The sequence below is a fragment of the Myotis myotis genome, unplaced genomic scaffold (assembly GCF_014108235.1).
Source record: "Myotis myotis isolate mMyoMyo1 unplaced genomic scaffold, mMyoMyo1.p scaffold_m19_p_10, whole genome shotgun sequence".
NCBI lineage: Eukaryota > Metazoa > Chordata > Mammalia > Chiroptera > Vespertilionidae > Myotis > Myotis myotis.
In genome coordinates, this window is record NW_023416314.1 from 4,676,998 (window position 1) to 4,689,676 (window position 12,679).

Here is a 12,679-nt window from a genome sequence, read left to right on the forward strand (position 1 = left end):
ATTAAAGCATAGTGATTCATCACAAAAACAATATGTAATTATGTATGTGTTTTCTGGTGGTCTCAGGTGACCCCTGTAAAAGGGTCGTTTGACCCCCAAAGGGGTCGCGACCCACAGGGTGAGAACCGCTGCTCTAGTTGGTAGAAAGTTCCCTTCTCCCCTCCCCTTCAAACAAGCCTCTTTTGAACTCTTCATAACTTTTGCTCTAAGCATGTTTTACAGGCTTGGAGGAAATACTGACAAGACACCTCCCTAGGACATCTGCCCAACTGTCTCCTGGAAAGCAAACAAACTGTGACTTTTCAAGACAGCCCCTGGTATCTGCTCAACTTCAGCCCCAAGTCCTCCTCCCTTCCACGTCACCTAGCAAGAGCAGCCACTACTCTTTACAAATGGAAGCTGCTTTCTGTTCCTGCTCTTATTGACTAGCGATACACCAGCCCTTCCCTCTCTTGGAAAGTGAAATAAACTCCTCTCTGCACCTCTTCTTTCAGTTGTGAATTCTTTCGCAGCCGGTGTCACCGGCCAAACCCTAACACTCAGTTTTGATCTTCAAACCAGAATTCTAGCACACAGAAAGAGAAAAGACGTGAAAGCTAGGGTGGTTGGTTGGTTGGTTTTCTGAGGAGAAATACTCTCAAAAAGGAATTTAATACCCTCCATACATCAAAATAGTCCAAGTATGGCCAACTTAATCAGAGTCTTACAAAATCCATAGAGTATGCGAGAAAGCAGACATGGCATTCCCACAATTCAGACTCGAAAAATAGAAAGCCCACGGGGCCCTGGGGAGAGGGCAGAAAGAGGTCATCCAAGAAGTCCTCGATTCTGTCCCCACACCCCACGGCCAATGAAAGTGGGGAAGGTGCACTAAAATGCCCCAGATGGTTTGAAGTCATGCCAAAATTCAAAGGGAGACGCAAACCCCACTTTCTATTTGGAACTTTGATAAAAAGATCATCTGCAGGTCCCTTGTACGGTAATATACAGTAGGATGAAAACAATGACATGGGTAAACAACACCAAGGGATGGGGGTGTGGAAAGGGAATGATGCTACTGGGTCACATGAGGTCATCCACACAGTGAGCATGAAGAGGGGCTCAGGCACCAGTGGGACACGATGGAGACCTTTTCCAAGAGCAACCATCTTGAATTTCCCTTAACTGGAAAACGGGTCACAAGCTACACCAGCCACAAAAGCATTAGCAACAGAAAGGACAAAAGCATCTGCAGAAAGGACAGAAGCAGACACTCAAAGATGAGGTGGTGCCCTGGCCAGGTGGCTCAGTTGGTTGAGCATTATCCCCTGCACCAAAAGGTTGTGGGTTCGATTCCCAGTCAGGGCACATACCTAGATTGCAGGTTCAATCCCAGTCTGGGCAAGTGCGGGAGTTGATCAATGTTTCTCTCTCACATTGATGTCTCTGTCTCTCTCTGTGTCTCTCTTCTTTCCTCTCTCTAAAATCAATAAACATATCCTCAGGTGAGGATTAAAAGGAGGGATGAGATGGCATGAGTTACACATCAGAGTTCAGTGGGAACCAACAAAGGAAGATCTGTTTTAGGACATACATCTCTCCAGCTGCCAGTTGGTCATACAGCTTCTCTCTGAGCCCAGAGAGCAACCAGACACAGGGAAGAGGAGGAAGGGAGGGTGCCCAAGAGGGACATGGCAGGGAGAGGAATCCGCCAAGACTGTCCATTTACCAACAAAAGAAAATGGAAAGTAATCTGGAAGAAACCATCTGAAAACTGGAAGAGACATTGACCTAGGATGAGAAGTTTTATCTTAGCCCCCTCAACACAGGAAAGTCAGAGGAGCTACATTGCTTTACATATATGAGTTTTAGTTCATCAATTTTGATGCTGCTATGTGTCTTTCTAAGAATATCTATCATGTGTTTAGCACTTAAGGTGTTTCAGGCACTGTGGTAAATGCTTTACATGCAAATCATAGTCTATACAGCAATCTCAAGAGGCAGGTGCTATCATTAACCTTGGACTACGGAAGAGTAAACTGCGATTTAGAAATGTTAAATAAACTTCAGGTTAGACAGCAAAGAAGTGATAAAGATTTGAATCCAATGCCAGAACCCACACTCAAAACACTATGTAATCCTACCTATGTACTACCATTATGCTCACTCTTCAGATGTTAAATAACCCAACCAGCAAGTGGCAGAGCTGGGTTTCAACCAAGGCAATCTGGCTCAAGATATGCCAGTTTCTATTTCTTGAACAATTTTTAAGTATTTTAACAAATCTATTTATTTTTACAATTTTTTTTTATTGATTTTGGAGGAGAGAGGAAGAGAGGCAGAGAGACATCGATTTGTTGTCCCACTTATTTAAGCATTCACTGGTTGATTCTTGTATGTGCCCTGACCGGAGACTGAACCTGCAACCTTGGTGTATCGGGACTGTGGACTGTAAGGTCTGGGGCTGGGAAAATAGGGTCTTTCCTGATCCCACCAGCTGAGTTGGACAAAACAACCCAGAACTGCCGAGCCACATCCTGCTGGACAATAGCTGCCATCCTGGGACCCACCAGAGCATCCTGTTGTGCTGATGGCCAATGAATAACCACCGGAGACTTCTCAAGATGGCCAGGGTGCAGCTGCACCAACTTCCTGCTCATCAATCACCCGCCACAAGCTACCTCAGATAAACCTGATTGGTCCAACAGCAGCATAAAAATCTCTGCCAGGCACAGGCGGATGTGACTCCCCCGGCCTGCACCTCCAGACCATGGGACCTCACCCAAGAGCTTCCAATAAACGCGATATTTCGCTCTTACCCTGCTTGTCTTGGTCAATTTATTGAAACCTTACATTAAACGTAACATGGACGAGGCGGGGGGGGGGGGGGGGGGGGGCACATGCTAACCTGACCAGCTCAGGGAAGGCCTGCATGGCCGTCTTACAAACTTAAAGACCTAAAGTAACCACAAAGGATGGTCTGAAACTAAAACATTAACTAATAGCTATTATGGTGGGTAGTTACATCCTAGGTTGGTATCTTCATTGACAAGGTCAGCCTTTACCTTAACTGAGCCTATTGTCTTTTTGCATCTATGATAACATATCCTTGAAATGTCTGGGTAACTTCTAACTTCCCTTTTTCTGGATGCCCTTGGGGCACAAACTAATGTGCTGGGCGCCAGGACAGAGACCACAAATTCCTTCACTGTTATCATGTTAATTGTTCCTGCACCCACCTAAGTATATATCTATCATTTTACTTTTTATCCAATCCCAGGGGTTTCTCCCCCCCACCCCTTTGCTTTCTCCCGCCTCTCTCATTCATCACCAATGGATTTCATGTAGCCCACCTACGCCCCCTCCTTTGATTGCAATGTATAAAAATAGATGAAAACCCGCCATTCTCTGGAGCACTATCCCAATCCCTTGAGATACTGCTTCCCAGCAATTGTCGACAGCTGGCTCAAATAAACTCATAAAAACTCTTTACAGGTTCGAATGTTTTTACATTAACAGGACAATGCTCTAGCCAACTGAACTACTCAGCCAGGGCCTATTTATCAACATTTTAAATCTGCCTGCTGCTGTTATAACTATGAAAATCACAGGGAACACAAACTAGATTAGGGTAGTGGGTGAAAAATCAGACAGAAGCCGAAAACCAGGACCACAGGCTTTATTAGAGGAGAAGGACCTACGGGCTGCCTCGCAAGGGGAGGACAGCAGCATGCAGGGTGGGCACGCCTTTTGAGGGGCGGAATGGGAAGGGGTGGGGGCTGAGTGTACTCGGCGCGCACTGATTGGTGGCTCACTGCATGGTCCATATAGGACAAGGGCTTAGGGTATTTGGCAGGTGTGGATTGGTGGTCCAATGTATAGTCCATACCTGGTTAGTCACTCAGGTATTTCTGGGCTGCAGGTTACGTCATACTCTCCACCCACCAGTTGGGGGAAGGGAGGATCTATCAGTGGGAACTAAAAAATAACAGGATATTAAATTCAGCAAGGTTGTATGAATAGAAACTTTTTGAAAAAGAGACAAGCTGTAGGAAGGAGTGAAATTGTTGCTAGCGGGACACTAGGAGCTATGAGAAGAACTGTTATAATCTAGCAACGCAGCATTACAACTAACAGCCAGCTGCGTGAATCAGCAGGGAGCCCAGAAAGGTATGCTGAAAACCCCTGTGCATGGTACACGCTCACATCTCCTAAGACAATCACACCTCCTGCTGGAGAAAAGCTGAAGAAATGACAAGCATGCCGAATGGTGCAGGACAACCAGGATCTTAGTGCACACAAATTCAGAATACAGGGCGGAGGCGTGAACGACGGGTTGGACAGTGTGACAGTGTTTGGTGTGCACTGGGGGGAAGGTGGCTGCTCAGGACCACCAGTTGCCAACTCATTAGCTAGGGCACCTTGCACCTGCTTTCATGATAAGGATGAATAATACAGGAACATAATTTGCTGTACTGTACATAGGGAGAGAGGGAGGAAGGGAGAAAGATTTGCAACTGTTCAAAATACCGCTAAACCTAAGGAATAATGCTCCGAAATTACAACTAAACAAGCACGTGTAGATTCTTTTGTTTGTAAGGAGATTTCCTGAGAGTTATTTTCCAAAATCCTTTCATGAGTACTTAGTTAACATCTAGACTTCACAGGTAGCTCTACTTGTTTAACTCTGGTTTGTTAAATCACAGTTTTGACTAGGCTAATGCCTTGAGTGCCCCAGGGTGGTTAACGGCCTTGTCTCAGAGCTAAAGGCTGCATTCCTAACCTCAGAATCTCAGAAACAGTGGTGATGAGCCTTTATACTATTGTCTTCCACACTTGGATTTACACTAGGCTGCAGGCCACTTAAGAGCAGAAGATATTTTTTTCATCTCTCTATCCCTGAACCTTACATAGCTACAGTGTCAGCCCTTGATAAGTGGGTGAGGAAGGAGCAGTCTTATAAACCACCCCTTGGTAAAGAGCACAAATTGAGCAATTCTTTTGTAAAAAAAATATATATATATTTTTATTGATTTCAGAGAGGAACAGAGAAGGAGAGAGAGGTAGAAACATCAACGATAAGAAAGAATCATTGATCAACTGCCTCCTGCACATCCCAAACTGGGGATCAAGTCCACAACCCAGGCATATGCCTGACCGGAAATCAAACCCTGACCTCCTGGTTCATAAGTCGACACTCAATCACTGAGCTACAGGGATGGGTGTTGTAATGTACCCTGCGAATCACACAAGGCCGCCTCAAGAAGTCGAATTAAGGAGTCACATTTATTGCAAATCTGGGACTATGAGAGGGCATTTTGCTCTCTCAAATCTCGTAGTGATAAGTTGGCTGCAACACCAGATTTATATAGGCAAAAATCACAAAGGTATTGATTACATCTCAGGGTTTGGAATGAGGAACCTGGTTTGCAAAACAGCAGTTTACAGAAGCAGAATTTGAGCAAGTTAGTTAAATTATAGTTTTGGGTCTCCGGATCACTGAATCAATGGAAACACATTGCCTGGAGCCATGGGTCTTGGGACCACTGAGTTGACAGAAACACATTATCTGGAGCCATCGAGGCAATTTAGGATAATTGTGCAGTCCTGGTCTTGGGACCACTGAGTCAACTGGAACACATTATCTGTGGCCTCTGAGGCAATTTAGGATAATTGTGCTGTCCTGGTTCCCAGGTACAGAAGAATGTGCTTTCTAAAACCAGGATGACCACAACCAATGGGGTATTCACAATCAATAAGGTATTCAATCAAATGGGATGATTTATGTAATTCAGAAAATCAAAAATAACTTTTCTATTATTTTAACAAGCAAAGAATGGCAGAAGCCAAGTCAGCAGGGTTAAAATATTAAACATTTACCCAAACATGGTTGCTACCATGCTTCATGGGCTTGAGCGATTCTTTAATGCGTCTTCCCGCTACCTGTGCATGGATCCTAACAGTACCTGTGCTACATTCCTGCAGAGACCATAGTGAGGAGGGCTGTGCAAGTGCACAGGAAGGGCTGTGACAAAGGTGGTGCTAAATGCTGCTGATGAGGGCTGTTTGTTTTGCCAGAGAGTGAAAAGGTGGAAGAAAAATGCAAGGCTGAGACGAGCCCTCAGCTCCCAGTAGTTTGGAATGGAGACAGAGTTCACACATTTGCAAACAGCTTGAATTAAGTGCGTCAATGACCACTTGACGGAAAAACTTACTTCCTGGGAGATTCTGCACCAGCAGAATTACTGCTCCTCAAACGTTTTTAAAAATACATTTCTTCTAAATTTTAAAATTCAAGCTTTGTTTTTTTAATTTCTTTGAATGAGATCTTTCTATGCTTTTGGTCTTATTTGGATTTATTCACCTTTTTGACTTGTTTTTGTTTTTTAAATTTCACTTCTCCTGCCACAAGAAACATTAATTACTGAGTCTTCGTCACGGGTTCTGGTAAAAAGCCCTGTCACTGCCCTTGCCATTCACCTGAGCTGGTGTTCTGCATTTTCGGGCAACAATGCTCCAAATTTGAGTGTCTTGTGTGTGTGTGTGTTTTTCTTTTCTCAAAATAATTACACTTATTTTTTCATTTTTTATTAAACATATTGGGGAGACATTGGTTAATGGTATTATGTAGATTTTAAGTGTACAATCCTATGATACAATCTGGAGTGAGTTTCTTTTCAATGCTGGGCTTACTTTAAAATTTGTTAAACAATAAGATGGAAATTTCAGGACACAAACCAAAGGTCTCTGTTCTCTCTTGCCCAAAGCCACATTAAGCTATATCCCAACATTACATCACGGTTTCAGCTGTCTGCCACAGCGACACCTTCAACTCGCCCCACGCTACGCTAAGCACTCACTTGGCGCCAAGGGTTAGACACACAACTGCACAACAGGATGTGAGTTCTGACTCTACTTCCTCATTCCCTGGGATAGAAATAAATGGTCCTTGGTGAATCCAATCATATCTCTAGAATCGTGTTTGGGGCGAGTTCAATGGGCAGAATCCCTCTCTCTTTTCTAATTAAACACTAAAATAGCAAGCATGATTTCTAGAAAAAGATTTCTTAAGGGATCTAGCAAATATTGTGTATTCTCTACTAAATATCATTTATTTTTCTGAAAGGAAGCTTACCGTTCTTCAGGGACTTACCATTAAAATGCCACAACTTGATGATCCTGTTTTTGTCTTGGTAAGTATAGGGCAGTGCTGGCGAACCTATGACAGGCGTGTCAGAGGTGACACGCGAAGTCATTTTTTTTGGTTGATTTTTCTTGTTAAATGGCATTTAAATATATAAAATAAATATCAAAAATATAAGTCTTTGTTTTACTATGGTTGCAAATATCAAAAAATTTCTACATGTGACACGGCACCAGAGTTAAGTTAGGGTTTTTCAAAATGCTGGCACGCTGAGCTCAAAAGGTTCGCCATCACTGGTGTAGGGGGATAGAGTAGTAGGCTTTAGGCCCAGAAAGGAGTTTAATAAATGTCTCCCAGAACATTAGAGTGAATACTTTAACCACCGAGTCACTGGGTCAATTAGGACTCCTTCAGTTGCTAAGGACAAAAGTCCATGTCCAACCAGCCTAAGTGAGAGGGGCTGTTATCACATAACTGGCAAGTACGGGATTCAAAACGAGAGCCGGGCACACCACACGTGAAGTGTCACCAAGCTCCCCTGTCTCCGCCTCAGCTCCACGCCTGGCTGTGGCAGCTTCCTTCTCCAGAGCAGCCCTTGCCCTGCAGCAGGAAAGGAGGCTGCCCAGGGACCCAGATTTGCTTTCTTCCAGCTCAGCAACCACAGAGCAAAAAGCATCCCCGAACATCCATGTACCTATCCCAAGAGGAATCTGCGTTAGCCACGTGCCCATCCCTCAACCATCACTGGGCCTGGGGACAGAGTCGTGTGTCCAGAGCCCATGTGGTGGAGGCAGGGCACTAGGCTGGACAGGTTGACAGCCTGAACTTTTCCTGGAAGAAAGAGAGGAGATGGTGCCCCAAGAGGGGCAGATGTGGCATAGCTATGGCTACTACAGTCACCCATTTACCGGAAGCAATAGCTTTGTGGTTTGCTTTTTATTGTCATGGACCTGGATTACTTAAGAAACATGCACTTCTTCTGTCCCAAGCCCCCTTAGATGGGGCCAGTGCCTGCTTGAGACACAGACAGACACACCCAGCATCATTCCAGGAGCCTAGCACCGCCCTCAGTTCTGTTCTGAACACCCAGGTCCAGGCTGAGACAACTACGGGCCAATCCCACAATCCTGTCCCTAAGTGCCAATTAATTGTGGACACTGCCAACTTAGGTCAACCACATCCATCCCAGGCTCCCCTGGATTCACCAGAGCAGCACAGCTAGAGATGCGAGGCAGGCAGCGGGCCAGCCCCGGGGCAAGGGGTGTCAGCATCTAGACCGCGGTGCCACTGCTAACAGTCCCCACAGAGGCAGGTGGAGCCCACCGGGCTTGGGTTCAGATATGGAGCCAATGACGGCAGCCACACCGAGAGGGCACGAGGATCAGGAGGCATTTCTCACAGGAAACCCGTCTTTGGAGGAAGCCGCCTCAGCAGTCGTCATAGTCCCCTACTGTGGTATGTAAAGTCAGCAGGGGACTGTCACTGTGGACTCAAGTGCCTTTAACATAGTGCATCACAGTAAAGTTCAGGGGTCGGTCTTTAGGGGTGTTGGTTTGGGAGGCTTATTTTTAGCTTAAGTTGCTGCCTATTTGACCAGTGAAGATCTTGTATCTTTAGACACTGATCTCTGAGTCTCCCAGTTCCCAGCTTTCAGACACAGGTGCTCCTTCCAGCCTGAGATGTGGAGTCCGGCTTCTGTAAGGGACCACAGTTCCTTCTGGTGGTGGGGTGTGGTACTTAAGAAACCAAGATCTGGGTTACAGAAATGCTCATTGGTGCTGAGATGTCATTGCTTCTAGACCATTTTTGCAGACAGGCCTTGGAAATATAATTTTAAAAAATATATATAATGTCTAAAAAAAAGAAAAAGAAACATATACTTATGGTAAGAGGCTAATATGCAAAATATTTATATAAAGAACTTATACAACTCAATATGAAAAAACAAAACAGCCCGATTAAAAAATGGGCAGAGGACCTGAACAGACATTTTTCCAAAGAAGTTATGCAGATGCCAATAGACATGAAAAATGATGCTCAACATCACTAACCATCAGGGAAACCCAAAGTAATGAGATGTCACCTCACATCTGTTAGAATGGCTATTATCAAAAAGACAAAACCTGCCCTGCCTGGTGTGTCTCAGTTGGTTGGAATGTCATCCATGCACCTACAAGTCATGGATTCGATTCCCAGTCAGGGCAGGTCCAGGAGGCAACCAATCTGTTTCTCTCACATTGATGTTTCTCCCTCTCCCTCTCTTGTGTTTCTCTATCTCTAAAATCTAAAAACATATCTTTGGGTGAGGATTTTAAAAATTAAGTGTTGGATAAGATGTAGAGGAAAGAAACCCCTTGATGGTGGGAATATAAATTGGTGCAACTACAATGGAATACAGTATGGAGGTTCCTCAAAAAAAAAAAAAAAAATAGAACTACCTTATGATTCAGCAATTTCACTCCTGGGCATTTATCTGAAAAAAAGCAAAATACTAATTTGAGAGAATATGTACATCCCCATATTTATTGCATCATTATTTAAAACTAGAGGCCCAGTGCACGAAATGCGTGCACTAGGGGTGGCGGGGGGTGGCCTCAGCCTGGCCTGTGCCCTCTCGCAGTCCAGGACTTGTTGGGGGGTGTCCGCCTGCCGGTTTTCTTCTGACTACTTTTAAGATGTTCTCTGCCTTTGTTGTTGTTTTCTTTGGGGTTTTTGGGGGTTTTGTAGTTTCCCTCTAATGAACCCAGGTATTAATTTTCTTTCTCCTCACAGTCCTTGCAGCCCAGGACCCCTCACTGCTTACCACCCACCTGCTCGCTGCTCCTTACCACTCGGCTCTCTGCTCCTTAGTGCTGCTGCAGAGAAGCTCCCGTCACCGCAGCTGCTCTCGCCAGCTGTGAGCCTGGCTTCTGGCTTAATGGCGCTCCCACTGTGGGAGCGCACTGACCACCAGGGGGCAGCTCCTGCGTTGAGCATCTACCCCCTGGTGGTCAGTGCATATCATAGCAATTGGTCATTCCGGTTATTCCACCGTAACGGTGGCTTGGGCTTTTATTATATACACTAGAGGCCAGGTGCACAAAAATTTGTGCACTCAGGGGGGATGAGGGGTCCCTCAGCCCAGCCTGTGCCCTCTCGCAGTCTGGGACCCCTCAGGAGATAACGACCTGCTGGCTTAGGCCTGCTCCCAGGTGGCAGAGGGCAGTCCCAATCCCTAGGTGCAGCCCCTGGTCGGGCTCAGAGCAGGGCTGACTAGGGAGTTGGGGCACCACCCCCTGTCATGCACAGAGCACGGCGGATTGGGAGGTTGTGATGCCACCCTCAATCACGCTCAGGGTAGGGCTGACTGGGGGGTTGGGGCACCGCCCCGTCACACTCAAGGCAGGGTCGATGGGCAGGTTGCGGCGCCACCCCCTGTCACGCACAGAGCAGGGCCAATCAGGGGGTTGGGGCACTGCCCCCTGTCACGCACAGAGCAGGGCCAATCAGGGGGTTGGGGTGCTGCCCCCTGTCACTCACAGAGCAGGGCCCATCAGGGGGTTGGGGAGCTCCCCCCTGTCACTCACAGAGTAGGGCCGATAGGAGAATTGGGGCACTGCCCCCTGTCACACACAGAGCAGGACGGATCAGGGGGTTGGGGCACCGCACCCTGTCACACTCAGGGCAGGGCCGATGGGGAGGTTATGGCTCTACCCCGACACACACAGAGCAGGGCCTGTGGGGGGCGGTTGGGGCGCCGCCCTCTATCACCCACAGAACAGGGCCTATCAGGGGGTTGGGGCGCCACCCTCTATCACCCACAGAGCAGGGCCGATCAGGGGGTTGGGGCACCGCCACTGTCACACTCAGGGCAGGGCCGATCGGGGGTTGGGGAGCTCCCCCCTGTCATGCTGATCCCAGTGCTGGGAGGCTTCTCGGCTCCGCTGATCCCGGTGCTGGGAGGCATATTACCCTTTTACTATATAGGATAGAGGCCTGGTGCACGGGTGGGGGCCAGCTGGTTTGCCCTGAAGGGTATCCTGGATCAGGGTAGGGGTCCCCACTGGGGTGCCTGGCCAGCCTGGATGAGGGGATGATAGCTGTTTGCTATCACACACCCTTCAGGATGGGGGTCCCCACTGGGGTGCCTGGCCAGTCTGGGTGAGGGGCTGAGGGCTGTTTTCAGGCGAGCGGGTGAATGAAGCTCCCAACCGCTCCTTTCTTTCTTTTTTTTCTTTTTTTATTCTGGGCCAGCTTTAGCTCTGAGGCTTGGCTCCAGCTCTTAGGCCTCCACTACTGAAATCAGGTATCTGGTTTGTTTGGGTTCTATAATCGAAACACTGTTTCAACTCCAGCTCTGAGATCCCGGCTGGCTGAAAGCAGGTTTCTGGGGTTTTGTTTAGCTTCTATATTTGTAACAATGTTTCAAATGCAAGCTCAGAGGCCGGCAGCAGCAGGCGGGGAACGTTGGAGTCCTCCGTCACTGAAGCAAGCAAGCCAGATATTCACTTCAAGCTGCCTGGCTGCCGGCCGCCATCTTGGCTGGCAGTTAATTTGCATATCTTGCTGATTAGCCAATGGGAAGGGTAGCGGAGGTACGGCTAATTACCATGCTTCTCTTTTATTAGATAGGATAACCAAGACATGGAAACCACTAAGTGTCCATAATGGATGAAGGATAAAGAAAATGTAATACATACACACACAAATGGAATATTATTCAGCCATAAAAAGAATGAAATCTTGCCGTTTGTGACAACACAGATGGACCTTGAGGGCCTTATGCCAAGTGAAAATAAGTCAGACAGAGAAAGACAAATACTGTGTGATCTCATATGTAGAATCTTAAAAAAGAAAAAAAAGGAAAGGAAAAAAGAGCTCACAGGTACAGAGACAAATTGGTGATTGCCACAATAAAATGGGTGAAGGGGGTCAAAAGGTACAAACTTCCAGTTATAAAATAAATAAGTCATGGGGATGTAATGTACAGCATGATGACTACGGTTAAAAATACTATGTTGCATATTTAAAGTTGCTAAGAAAGTAGAGCCTAAAAGTCCCCATCATAAGAAAAAAAAAGTGTCACTATGTCTGGGGACAGATGTTAGCTAGACTTACTGTGTGGTCATTTCACAATACATACAAATATAAAACTAAAATAATATTATGACATGTTATGTCAAATATACCTCAAAAATTAAAATTAAAAATAAATAACTACCACTTCTCTGGACCCACTGCAGACATCAGACCGGGCGGCCATCTCCATTGGAGCATGCCCTCCAGGGAATTCTGACCATGCTCACATTTAAGAAGCACTGTCCTGGCTGACTTTCCCATTTGAGTTAAAAGATTTCTTTTCACTCTGAAGTAGCTAAGGAGTCAAGAACAGGGATTGCAAAATTTTTCCATTAAAGGCGACACGGTGAACATCTTGGGCCAAGAGGCAAAATCAAGGTATGTAGGTAATCCTTTAAAATGCAACCGTTTAAAAATGCAAAAATCATTCCTGGCCAGAGGGCTGTACATAAACAGGCAGCAGGCCACATTTGTTGACCCCCCGGGTCAAGAGTTTTG